We start from the raw sequence: 13,787 nt of genomic DNA on the forward strand, positions 1-13,787 counted from the left end.
CACACGAGGTTACAGCTGTGGTTAAAACGCTGCTGCGGTACAACGAGAGATATCCGACATGTTACTGATGAGTATGACAGGCCTGAACCCTGAACACTGCCGGTGTTTCCTGCGTCTACCACAGCGCCTTTTGATTCTCCTCTCAAGATATCGTTTGGAGGGTCATCGCTGACATCAAGAGGGATTATTTATACGGCCTTGTTACCTTCGCTGCAGAGATATTTAATGTCTTTTGGTTGAATTCAAAGCTGACAGAGTTGCAGAGTGGGAGTTATTTCAGGGGTTTTTGAAGTACTGTATTGGCCCCAACATAAGACGTGAATCTCACATTTGTCTAGCTTGTCTAGCAGTCACATTCTCCTGTCAGGCTCTTGGAAGCAATAGTTATTTTCTCCAGCAGTTAGCATTTTTCAGACTGTCTTTCTGAGCTCCTCTTCATCTGTTACAGCAGTAATTCTTCGTTGCTTGACAGACGATTTGAACCCTGGTCCGTTCCTGCAGTAAAGATGTTTTCCCTCGGCATGAATTTATTTCCTTCATGGCAGAAAAACACGTTACACGAGCCATCAAGAGCTCCTGCAGGTTAAACTGAGCTAACCAAACACTTTAATGCTGGCTGAGTCTAACAGACTAGAAGAAACTTGCTAGTTTAGCAAGATGAAGGCTACAAACACCCTCTGTAGGAGCCACTGTTACAGCGATACTCTCTCTACTCATTAAGAATCTGATCTTATTCATCCTTGAATGTAAGAAAATACTCTTATATTCAGACCAATATGGTAAAAGTCATGTTTAGTTTCTTATAGATAATATTACTGTAGGGGACTGACAGTTGGACAGACATGACACTAACCTGGTTGAATCAAACCAACCAACTGTTTTAGAAAAATCTGGTTCTTTGAAAACCAAAATGCACCTTGGGAGTCGTAGTTGACTTCTCTGTACAAACATTTTCTTTTTTTATCAAAGAACCTGATTGTTCAGCTACATTTGTTCATCTTTTGTACTGAAGATTCAACCAGCAGAGTTTCACGTCCATCCAAGACTTGACGAGCGCCAACTGGTCAACTGTGTCTCCTAGAAATGACCTTTATATACACGACTAGACTGCAACAGCAAACACGTTTTGTTAGAAACATAATGCTGCTGAATAATGTTTTCTCTTAACAATGACTTGAATGAATCAAAATGTTGTTGATTAATATATTACACTATCTTACAGTAACAATATCCACTAGTAGAAACTACAGCATCATTAAAAGCACTTGGTTAAAGTGATAATATCCTTTTTTCAGATGCACATTTGCAGCAGGGCAAGATACTCTCATAACCAGCAGTTCCTCCAATGTCATTACTCTAAAAATTATTCTTTAAGGCAGCTTTACAGGATAAAATATAGAGTGTAGCTTCACAGGGTAGATTTAAGTTGATACAGATACAAAAGTCCATGGTAGTGACTGCACCTTACTACTGCAACACAACTAGAGTCACTCATGTGTCTGAGGGACTAAATAATTGTTTTAATTTCTACGTATAGACATCTTTTGACCCAACTGGAGACTATTTTGTGCGAATGACTCGTCTCACCGTGACCTTGTGTACTTGCCATTGGCTCTCTTGGCGTCTCTTTTTCTAAATATATCTTTGATCTCAGTTAGACTCTCTGACTAAAATGGAGCTAAAACTAATCTGACTGATCTGCTGCTCTGTAACAATGTCAGGTAGACTAAGAGCGGCGGTGGGCGGTGGGCGGTGACGTCCCGGCTGTTGGCAGCTCTTTCTGTCCCCCCTTCCAGCCCAGAGGCAAGCTTCATTTCATTACCAGCTTGACTGAGTCACCTGTCGCTCCACCCAGTCCCCCTGCCACCCCCCCACCTGTCAACTGACCTCTAAGGATTTATTTAAAAAACTGTCCTCCGGTGCTGCCTGGCCTCCTTATGTCCAAAGTACAAGACAGAGAACAGTCATCACTTAGTAGTACAACAATAACAGACGATTTAACCAAAAAAAGATCTTTTATTCCACAAGCTACAAGTCAGTTTTTATCATTCGATACTGCGGTTGCTCTGCTTCATTTGAAAATGAGCCTAATTTCTTTTCACTGTAAGTCGATTTTTTAAACGAACTGCAATCAAGGTCAGCATGTGAAAGAGTAAATCAATCTAAAACCTCCTGGTTAGAGAGGACAAATAGTTGGAAAACCAACAGAATGAATAAATGCTTTTTTACATGTCAGAATCGAATTCAGAGAGAAGAAGTCTAGCTCACTTTTTTCAATCCAGTGGATTGTAAAGTTTGATGAATGGGAATCTGAACTCTTTCCCATCATCAAAACACATGTGTAGTATGCATGTTCTGCCAGCATACTGTACACGATCCAGCTGCAGGCTTCAAAAAAAAACAAAAAAACGAGCCTGACGCTCTGATTTATTGTACATTTTTAGTCATTTAGCTGATGTTATTACAGCAGCAGAACGGACTTCACGTTCCCAGATCACAGCCATTAATAGCAGCAGTTGTGAGGGAGTCCAAGGGGTCGCACTCACAGCATCCTGACAATAGATTCAGACTATGATTGATGAATACTGTATGTGCAGCAGAGCCATTCCCAAGCTTGGTGTGCTGGGATTCATTTAGCCCATTGTCTACAGCCGGAGCAGAGGCCTGTGAGAATGGAGACCTGATTAATAATGTTTGTGAAGGACGTTCTAAAGAGGGGCTAGTCAGGTCCCTTTGCATGCTTAGAGGGACATTTAACAGCTTGAATTATACATAAATTATGTACACCCACCGCCCTGAGGTTTGGTACCCCTCACAGTCTGTGAAGAGACTCTTTTTTTAGCTTCAAACTAGAAGCTTTGTTGCCAAAATTCACCCCAAAAAATCCACACATATTGTAGAAGAGGCCATATTCCCGTAGATTTCTATCACCAGCTTTCACCGCCAATCAAATCATTATTTTATATTTGATTGCATTTTAGGAATAAGACATAAAAATATATACAAAAGCTAAAAGTGACCCTTTTATCCAGCAGCAATTAAAATAAACATTCTGGTGTACAATGAAGCAGAAACTTGTGTACTGAGGAGACTGTTGTTTGTTTAAAGACCAAAAAAAGACCTCCAGTGATCGTGTGAAGAAAAGAAACTAGTGTGATGTTTTTATTGTGGTACAAAACCTTTTAATGGAGGATGTTGGATAGACGATGACATAAACTGTTCAACAAAACCATCTAGAGATCTGTGGTTCGCTTCCAGTTTCTAACCGAGTAGCTGAACTGAGTATGAAGCTTCGGGTCGCGTGATAACAGGTGGTTGTTGTGTTCAAAGATGGTTTCTGGTGTTGGATGTGATGTCATCCTTGATCTGTCTCCACTTACACCTCATCAAAGACTTTGACCGCTTCCTTCTCAGTGCTGTGACTGCTTTTAGTCTACCCTAACTCTCTTTCCCACAACCTTTCCTGAACCGCAACCAAGTTTGTGACTAAACTATAATGGTTTTGGACGGCACCAACAAATGATGTCCTTCTGCAGACGGAGCCTCAGATTTGTTTGAAGGACTTGTTGCTGCTTATATATGCAGTTGCCATGTTTGTTGTACAATGTAAAAGCAGTGAAAGTATAGATTTAATTGAACTTATCACTGCTTTTTCTCTGGATTAAAATGTCAGTATTATTATTAGCAGAAAGTGCGATGATGTCCGCTGTTTTCAGGATTTTCTAGACTGAAATCCTTTGTCTGCCTTTCAGGTTGGCACCAGTTTATTTGGAGGTTAATGGGAGCCGCAGCGACGGGCCAGCGACGTGGTCGACCACAATCAGTGAGTACCGAAAAACACAAGAGTGGGTGTTTTCATGTAGAAGGGTAGAGCGGCTGAGGGCTGACCCCTGCTTTCCACTGCTGTGAGGAGCTTTGGTTCTGCTCCAACAATCACAACAAAACAAACGCCCACCTTTACACGACATTTGATGCGTTTTAAACGTGTTGGTTCTATTTAAACATTCGTCACGGCTTCACAGATCCAATCAAATCAAACCTTTCTCCTAGAAATTACGTTGATATACGGCTTGATTGTTTTTCCAAAATCCTTTCTGGTAACAAACATAACTTTCAAATGAATGAAGGTTTAGACAACAAAAATACTTTAGTTGAGGTTAGTTAAGACTGTATTAAACCAAGATCACAAACTTTCCTTCACCTTAACCAAGTGCTGCAAGTGCAAGATACTTTTGTGGCATAAAAATTATGATTGCACTGTGTATGAGAGTTAGATCCTGTCTTGTACTGCAAAATTGCAACATCAGCAGACTCATCAGCTGAATTTAAAGGAAGTTCAGTATTATATTTATAAAGAGGAAGATGTAGAAATTAAAATTCGTTGGAGACAGGATGAGACATGTCATCTGGGGGACAGTTGGGCAAGATGGTTCCTGGACAGGAGAGCTGAAAATAGACATGACGTTATCTATAAGTCTGTATTTTGATAGATTAAGAAAAGAACTGTAACGCCCACTTAGCGTGTATAAAACCCTGTTGTAGGCCTTTTTCTTTGTAACCTCATCCTGCGTGTTGCATTGTGAAACACTCCTTCTTGCACAAGAAAATAAATACTGTCTCTATTGTTTAACGGTCATTAAGAAGACATTATTGCAATTTTTCTGTTGACAGAAAACGTTTCCTTAAAAAAACATATTTGCTGTTGCAATTTAGTAGTACATAATATAAATGTCATTTCTAGGAGACAACGTAATTCAAACAGAGATTTTTTTGGTTTCTTGGTGTCTGATACGCGACTCGTTTTAGAATAGAGATTTAGAATATTGTCAGGACTTCTCAACTGACATATCACACTGATACAGGAAGTGATAACGTTTAAGTGCAATGAAGAAGTTGACCAGCAGCTATTAGAGCATGTTGTGTCCCTTCAGCCTCCTGATGTAAAAATAACAAACTTTATTTATTTAGCACCTTTCCTAACAATGTAACAAAGTGCTTCACAAAAGGATAAAATCCAATAAAACAATAATAATAAAATATAAATAAATACAATAAAAAATGGTTCCAAAAAGGTCCTTGTTGAAGCAGAATATATGAAGCTTTTTACATTTCACATCTGCCAAAACAAGACTTAGTTAACACTGTTGACAATAAAAATGCATCTGTGCTTCAAACAGAGAAGCATCTGTTCCCTACAGCGTATATGGTACAATGAATCTTATATACAAACACGTGGAGGTTCATTTTCATGCTAAAAACTCTTCGTTTAGCCGGTGCATTTCTGGATTCGCCGTCACTGCTGCAGGTGGCTGTAATAAAACACTCAGCAGCTCCGGGCCTGAAGTTGAAATCTTCAGCTGTAGAAAGAATCAACAGAGTCCAAACTCTGAGATGTTAAGCTGAGGATTAGCTATCTGACTTCATCGCCGCCCGGTTTTCGTTTAGAAAAGGCTTTCGTTTCACGCTTTTGTTTTCTCTGCAGCGGTCGGTTATGGCTGGAAGCCTCCTTTACGCCGAGACCACCAAAACGAACCTCAACAGTGCATTCGTCACGCAGAGTCGCGTTTCATAGCAGCGTTCATACCAGTATAATGATATCTGAGGAAAAACAAGCCTGCCTAAGAGATCTGTTAGATCTGGAGTTCTGCTTTCGGGACATGTCGGAGTATTGCTGATGTAATCCGAAAATCATCAAACACAAGAGACTTTTTTTTTTAAAAAGACTGGATACATATTGAGGTTGACCTTGAATTTGAGAGGCAGGTAAACAATAGATTTATTTGTTTTTCTGCTGCAGCGGTGGATTATCTTGCAAACATAATGACACCCTTGAGTGTGTTTTTCATTATATTTTGAGCACAGTTCATCATTTATAGACACGTAAAATGCTACCAAAGCATATTTAGATTGTAACTGTAAACTCAGCATTTGTATGAAAAACCCAAAAGGCAGAGATACTTAATCCATTTATCTTACCTTATATAATATCTTATTGACAGTATATATATTCTGTTTGTCCATATTCCCATCCTAGACTCCAGTCTTTCAATGGCTCCACAATTCCAGCAACTAGAAATATTCTTGATGTCTTGTGCGTGATTTTTCAACATTTCCTCTGAAATTCAGCATGACAGATTTGATATCTTTGGAAACATTTCGATTGCCGCAGGAATTTAAAAAAGGGTGATGTGGGTTTTAAACAATATCTGGCTGCACAGCGTGAGTTATAATGACTGACTGGTCAGGTGGGTCAACGGGGTGGAAGAGGGTAAGATTTCAGGATTTTCAGGATGAAGTCTGAATTGTTGTTGGCTTCTCTTGTACAAGAATGTCTTCTGAGAAAGTTTCTGCATCCACATAGCTGCGAAGCTCTGAGTGACATTAATCTTGTCACTCAAATTTGACAGTTTATTTTACATAAATCTGCCTGCATTGACAGTTGGTTTGCAGCCCAAAAGTTATGAACAATGTGTGCAGAAACACTGTATGAACTGAAGGGCATCCGTTATCTTTGCTATGTGTGTCAGTGTTGGAATATATCAGCCCATTAATCATCTGCTCACATTCCTAAAACAACTCGAATTTCTTTCTTTTCTGTCAAGAACAAAAGCAGAAATAGTTTAACGTTGTTATAGAGCCGCGAAACATCGTAGAGGGTAGACGCCGACGTGGGTGGCTGCGTCAACAAAACGTTGGACCTCAACGTGGTGGACCACAGTTTGCATCCCGTCTCCTTCCAACAGTCAAACTGTGGGTTTCTTTTAATCATGACCACGATTATACCTCAACCGAGTAGTTACAGTGCCTAAATAAACCTCAACTGAAGAGTTCGCAGATCAAGGATGAATGTCTTTATCATTTTTTCTTCTTCTGCCAATAGAAAACAGACTTATTGTGAGGGTCTTCTTAGGAGAAAATGAGAAACAACATAGTTTAAAGGACTAAAACATACCTGGAAGGTGTTAAATAGCGATTGTAGACACAAATTGGAACAATTCTGCTCTGTATTTTGATTAATTTTGTAAAAATATGAAGGAATTATTAATAATAGAGTGGGTAATGGGAAATGGAATGGAAAAACAGACTGGATCTTTTATATTTTATGGATTTTTTGAATGATTGCTCGATCTCAGACAGTCAGTGTTTGGTAATATATCGTGTTTCAGGTCCAAACTGTAGCAGATGCCGGATGAAGTGTGACTATCTCAGCGTTTGTTGTATCAGCGGTGAAACAGATTCTCTCTCCTTTCTGTTTTTTTTTTTTTTTTTGACGAGCTATTGCCTAACTCACCCACTTAGAGAGAGATTAACCCCGTCAACCCTGATGCTCGGGATGAAAGGAGCTCCATTCAAAGCCTTGTTTGTGCTCTGCCCGTGTACCAAATCAATGGCAGGGAGGTGGGATCAAAAGCGCGCTTGCGATGTCCTGCGGTAAACGCTCCTTTAACGGACGCTCACCTGTACGCCAGACAACAGCTTCTTCTGCTCTCCAAAGGGGATAAAAAAAAAGAAGAAAGAGACAAGAGGAAAACAAGAGCTTGGACACGCATGTGAACCCCAATGATCATGTTTGCTGCTGTCAACACCCCAGGGCTTAGAAATGGGAACTGGACCAGAAAGGCAAAAACACAGGGAGGAGGGAGGAGGAGGAGGAGGAGGATGGAGGGAGGAGGAGGAGGAGGAGGAGGGGGGAGAACCACCCAGGAATCATGCGAGGGTTTGAAAAAAGGGACTGTTCCAAATACGTCACGGTGGGGAGCGCTCATGTTTGACAGCTGGATGATACGGAGGGGAGACCTTCCTTCACCTCCAGCAGGGACATTTTGAGCCCCAGAATGACTGGACGGAGTAATAAGTCCTGGAACGACTTACAGCGTCCGTCAAAGCAGACACCTTCTCAGACAGAGAAGACCTTTGTCTGAGCCTCCATGGCGACTGATCTACTGCGGCTGCTGAGACGATGCTCAAACTGTCATTTATAAGAGCAAAATGATGTTATATATATATATAATTTCACCATGAAACTAGACACTGCAACAAAAAATCATTTCATAATTCACAACTGACCCCATCTCCTGGAAATAATGTTTATAAACCAGTAAACTGTTAATTAACATGTCTAGAAAGTCACATTATCCACTGGTGGTGACCACAGCATTACTACACCTTTTATGGTTATGTTTATTATTAATAATAATAATACAACTTTATTTATACAGCACCTTTCATACAGCTCAAAGTGCTTTACAATAAAGAAGAAGAAACAAGAAAATAAAATAAAAACAATCAACAAAAGAGGCAGCGAATAGCAAGAACAGGTGTGTTTAGAAGAACAAAAGAATAAGAACAATAAAATATGTAAAAGCTGGAACAAAAGGAAGACTGACAGTTAGTTAAAAGCAATGTTGAATAAATAAGTTCTCAGTTGTCATTTATAAATGTTCACAGAGCTCGTAATCTCTTCGGGAACTCGTTAAAAACCGGCAGCAGAGGATGATGTTTAGAGTCTGGAGAACTCGCTGGAGGTCAGAGAAAGAAAAAAGTCTCGGTTTTATACAGAAGAAAAGTCTGTTGTTGTTTATTAACCTGAACTAAAGCGCTTTAGTTGCCTAAACTAACCAGAAACACAACCTGGATCACCTGCCGTCCACCTCGACCTCCTCCCTCATATGAACCCAACATGATCGGTAAAATAATTTAGTCGTATTTATTGTTTTAGCGTTTATTTATGGCGACATGCTGGGCGACTGATCCGCTGTATCTGCATGTCTCTTGTTTCTTTAAACCTGTCAAGATTACACAAGCTGCAACAAAAATTTAGCAGCAAATCTGATTAAATTTGAGTAGAAATGTTGAGGATTAAGAGATTTGTAAAATAAGAGAATTAGGACGTGCAGTAGCACCCGAACATTGTCACCATCACTGTCCTTTTGATGAACCTTTATGTTTCTACTCGTCTTATCAGGAACTTGACGTTGCAGCAGAGAAAATCATTTCGTCATTGCTGCTACTTTTGCCCAAATACAGCAACTAAAGTCTCAACCATCCAACCAAAACATCTGATTCACTTCTTTACAATCTCAAACTTCAGGACTGGATGTGTTTCTTATTCTTTGTGGCTCGTCTTCGTGTCTCCTCACACATGGTTTTTGTATCCATGTCACATTGCACCTGATGGCGTGCGTCCAGCCTCCGTCACAGCTTCCTTCCTTCCTGTTTCCTCGGCGTCTGAGTCTGATGTGGATTGACTTGACGTGGCCGGAGCCTGTGGCGAGCTCCGCCGGCCTGCCAGCCCCCGGGTCGCTCTCTCAATCAGGGGACAGAGCGGAGGGGGAACAAGCCCCACGCTGCGCTGAGGAGAAAGATCCCCGAGGGTGCTGTCACCCTGCACAACCTCCCCTCCCTTCCCTCCCTCCTCTTCCTCCCCCCCAATCCCTGTAATCCCTCCTCCTCCCTGCTGCCTCCCTCCACCAACATCACCCCCCCCCCTCATCTTCAAAACCCTGTATTCAGGGAGCAGAGGAGGACATTATTCAGTATGTTTATCATAATCTATGAGAATCTCTTTTATTGGGAAAAGTAATTTCACACATGCAGCAACGGAGGTCACATTAGCATGTAACACGGGACAAAAGGAAAGAAGAAGAAGAAGAAGAAGAAGAAGAGTAGAGAGTAAATATTCCCAAACTAAACTGTTCAGTGAGGTTTGTGCCTCATGCAGACAAAACCTGGGGGCATCGAGTGCGTTTCCATCCACCTGTTTTTACTCACATTTTCAATTTTGCTCATAAAATAAAAAACCTGAACGGAAAAGTCGAAATGTTGCATCAGATGTGTGTGGAGTATGTAACGTTCCTCAGATGAATACATGAAACTAACATAAATGTCATGTTTCCATCACGTTTTCCATCGTTTGAGCTTTGACTGCTGCTCTTTTTGCATTTTCTTTACCTGATTTTCTGGGAATTTTAGTTAAAATTTGCGCTACATTTGAAAAACAACTGATTATTCCTGGAGAGACGTGTTGTTTTTGAGCTCATGAGTTGGGTTAACTGATGTATTTTATGAAAATTACATTAAAAAAGTAAATGTTTTATATTCGAGGACAAGACATGAGTTATTCTCACTGAATGTTAAGAGTGTCTCACACAGCATTATTGTTGAATCGGCTACACAAATTTGGGATTAATGTTCTGCTTTAATGAACATATTTTAATGTTTTACTCTTATTTAACTTATAATCAGTGGTTCAGTTGGTTTATTTTAGGCCTGAGGATGTAAAATTATTCAGTAAGAGACTCTCTGTTGTTCTTAATCGTCACAATCTCACAAAATGTTTCAACTATTTGATTTGTTAGTTTCCTTCTTTCAACATCTTTCTTCCTGCCTCGTTCTTTCTTTCCTTCCTAAAGAAACCTGAGAACAGGAGTTTTCCATCCGTCAACCAAACTAAACTACTACGAGTACTTTTACTGCAGCTACTTGTTTACTTCTTACTTGACGAAAGGATTCGAGTCTCAGATCTTTCTTCTTTCGTGGTCTTGTTTTGGCGTCTCCTCGTCAGCCTTTCGGAGCTGCTGAATTGACTCATTACATCTGCCCTGAGAGGAGGCCCTCGGTGGTGGAGAAGACGAGGAGCAGCGAGGACTCGTAGCGGCGGGGACGAGGGTGGGGGTGGGGGGAGGGCAGGGGCGGGGGGGGGCTCGTGGTTAGTGGTTAGTGGCACTTCATTCATCTGGCTTGAGGCCTGCCTTTGTCTCGATGGCAGGTGCTTCTAATCCCGCTGTCAGAATAGGGCCGGACAAGATGTTTGGACAAGCCCCTGTTTCACGTAAAGCAACCCCCCCCCTCCCCCTCCACCCCCTCCACCCCCCCCACCACACACATATTCATCCACCCCCACTCCCAAACATGTGATATGATCCATACCGCATGGTAGAGTCATGCCTGATTATCCTGTGAAAGAGAGTGAATGAATGTACGCAACGTCAGTGATGAGTCCTCATTCATGTCCGCTGCATTTTTCAAACACGCATGAAAATCAGCTGTTCGATATTTGAACATGAACAGTCTCACATATAGAGTATGCTGCAATAAAACCACAATTTTAAGATACGTTTTTTTTATGTTTCTCTACAAGTTGAATATTTTATCTGTTATCTAATTTCTCTTTTTTAAACTTTTAGGAGGCAACAAGCCGTAAAACTAAACTAGTAAAGCCATGAATTTGACCAAATATCTGCAAAACCAAAAGTGGAAAGTAACTAAATACATTTACTCAAGTACTGTACTTAAGTACAATTTTGAGGTATTTGTACTTTACTTGAGTATTTCCATGTGATGCTACTTTCTACATTTCAGAGGGAAATATTGTACTTTCTACTCCACTACATTTATTTGACAGCTTTAGTTACTTTTCAGATGAAGATTTGACACAATGGATAATATAACAAGCTTTTAAAATACAACACATTGTTAAAGATGAAACCAGTGGTTTCCAACCTTTTTGTCTTTTGACGTCTTACAAAAAGCAGTGTGTAGTCGGGGTCACATTTCACATGTCTATGAGTTGTTAACAGCTCCACCAAATAGTGATTTTTCCCTCTAAACTTCTCACATGCTTTCATTTCAATAAATGTTCAAATGATCCAATATTTCAGCAAAAATCAAAGATTAGAGAAAAAGTCCAAAAACTGAAAACAGATTTGTGTATCAGAACTTTGTTTTTTCTTCTTTCCTCTCCCATTAATCATCTCACCACCCCTCAGATTTATCTGCTGACCCTTTGGAGGGGCCCGACCCCTAGGTTGGGAACCACTGGAGTAAACTAGCTAACTGTATATAAAGTAGTGTAAACTAGCTCCACCTCCAGCAGCTACAACAGTAACATGCTGCTCTAACACTGATGCTTCACTATTAATAATCTAATGATGTCATATATAATAATATATCAGTCAGAGGGACCAAACCACTACTTTTACTGCAATACTTTAACTACATCAAGCTCATAATACTTATGTACTTTTACTGCAATACTTTAACTACATCAAGCTCATAATACTTATGTACTTTTACTGCAATACTTTAACTACATCAAGCTCATAATACTTATGTACTTTTACTGTAGGAGGATTTTTCATGCAGGACTTCTAGTTGTATTGGAGTATTTTATACATTGCTGTATTGGTACTTTTACTGCAGTAAAGGATCTGAGTACTTCTTCCACCGCTGTGCAAAACTACTGTGATGACGTTCCTGTGAGATTCAGCTGTAGTTTGACTTTAGTGCAAATTAGCACGCTAACATGCTAACATTTTAAATACCTGCTAAATCTCATATGTTAGCATCGATGTTAGCATTAACTGTTTCAAAGTGCAGCATCAAGGTTGGTCAATACTGGTTTATACGACGTGTTCGAGCCCGTCAGAAACTAAAAGTGTTCACAGTTGAAGGTGGAGGGAAAAGCCGACCATCATACGGAGGGAACGCCGGAACAACGGTGCATGTTTTTAGGCGTTCATGGTGTTTCACCTGGCTGTTCACATCAGAAGTGACTGAAATGGTTGAAGAGAAGTCGAAACGGTGACGTCTTTCTCGGTGTGAATGTCTGGTTTGCAAAGTCACAGAAATGGATCTACACACACCCCCTCCCTCATCAGACCTGTAGGAGTTTCAGGAGCTATTTGACCATCCGACAAGTACATCTGATGGAATATATCAGCCTCTTCACATCATAGTTAAGCTTTATTTATTCAGTCTCAGATCAATGGAGACTGTAGAACAGATACACAAGATCCCAACAAGACAATTCACTCACACATACGCTAATTAATTGCTTAATTTTGATGCACATCAGGATACTCCTCTGTCTTATTTCCCAGCTTTGACAAGTGAATCTCATCTGCTGCTCAGATCATCTTCTGTAACTTAATGTGTTTTTCTGTCTTTTTACGCTGCGTTCAGTGTCATATGAGCTGCAATAAACACAATGTAGTGCATCTAAGTTGCATTTTAGTCTCGTTCACCAACGACATCAGTATTTTCTGAGAGAAAAACTCTGAATCTAAGTAACTCCAGCTGTCAGATAAATTCTTCTTAAATTTAGAGGAGGGAAAAGTCTCCTAAAATGGAAATAGTTGATTAAAATAGTATGGCTCATGGTTCAGCTTTCAAGTGTGTGACTCATCAGTCATAGGAGAGAAGGGAAAAGGCACAGTAACAAACCACATATTTACATTTCAGGAACGCAGATGGCCTTTTAGATAAACGCCTCAATCTTTATCTTTTAATGATTAAAGTGCAACATCCCAAAAGATCCAGATTTGGTTAAAAAAAAAAATTTAAAAAAAAAAAGGTTTTGTGTTTGAATGCAGGAGAACAATCGTCTCTCTTTCCTCTTTCAGTCAGTCTTGACCTTCCCTCAGGCTTTATCTCTACTAGCTACCTCCCGTCCAATCAGCATCCTGGATTTTTCTATTGATGACTTTATTGTCTAAGTGTCAGCCGGAGATGTGACGGAGTAAAAAGGCCCGAATCATCATCATCATCATCGTGCACTTTTAGCTTCCTCATCCTCTCAAATATCGGCTGATTGAATGTAATCTCGTTGTTCGTGGTTATAATAATGCCATTGATTTTGGCCTCAGGGGTCAAGCGATGACCTCTAAAAGGCCTTCTTTTGTTTGCTTCACAAGGTTGAAAATCACATTACAAGCTCTCGTCCTTAATCTGTTTTTTTTTTTTTCTTTCTCTGAACTGAACTGATCGGATCCCGGAGGTCAGGAGGA

General features: G+C 40.2%; 1 long non-coding RNA gene across 1 annotated transcript in view; it reads left to right on the plus strand.

Moving 5' to 3' along the window:
- LOC137177117 (uncharacterized) overlaps positions 1-13,787 on the plus strand; it is a 121,485-nt gene that overhangs the window by 84,138 nt on the left and 23,560 nt on the right. Inside the window, exon 4 of the long non-coding RNA XR_010925970.1 lies at positions 3,753-3,823. This is a non-coding gene — a long non-coding RNA (uncharacterized lncRNA). The remainder of the gene's footprint in view (positions 1-3,752; positions 3,824-13,787) is intronic.

The sequence above is a fragment of the Thunnus thynnus genome, chromosome 24 (genome assembly GCF_963924715.1).
Source record: "Thunnus thynnus chromosome 24, fThuThy2.1, whole genome shotgun sequence".
NCBI classification, from domain to species: Eukaryota; Metazoa; Chordata; class Actinopteri; order Scombriformes; family Scombridae; genus Thunnus; species Thunnus thynnus.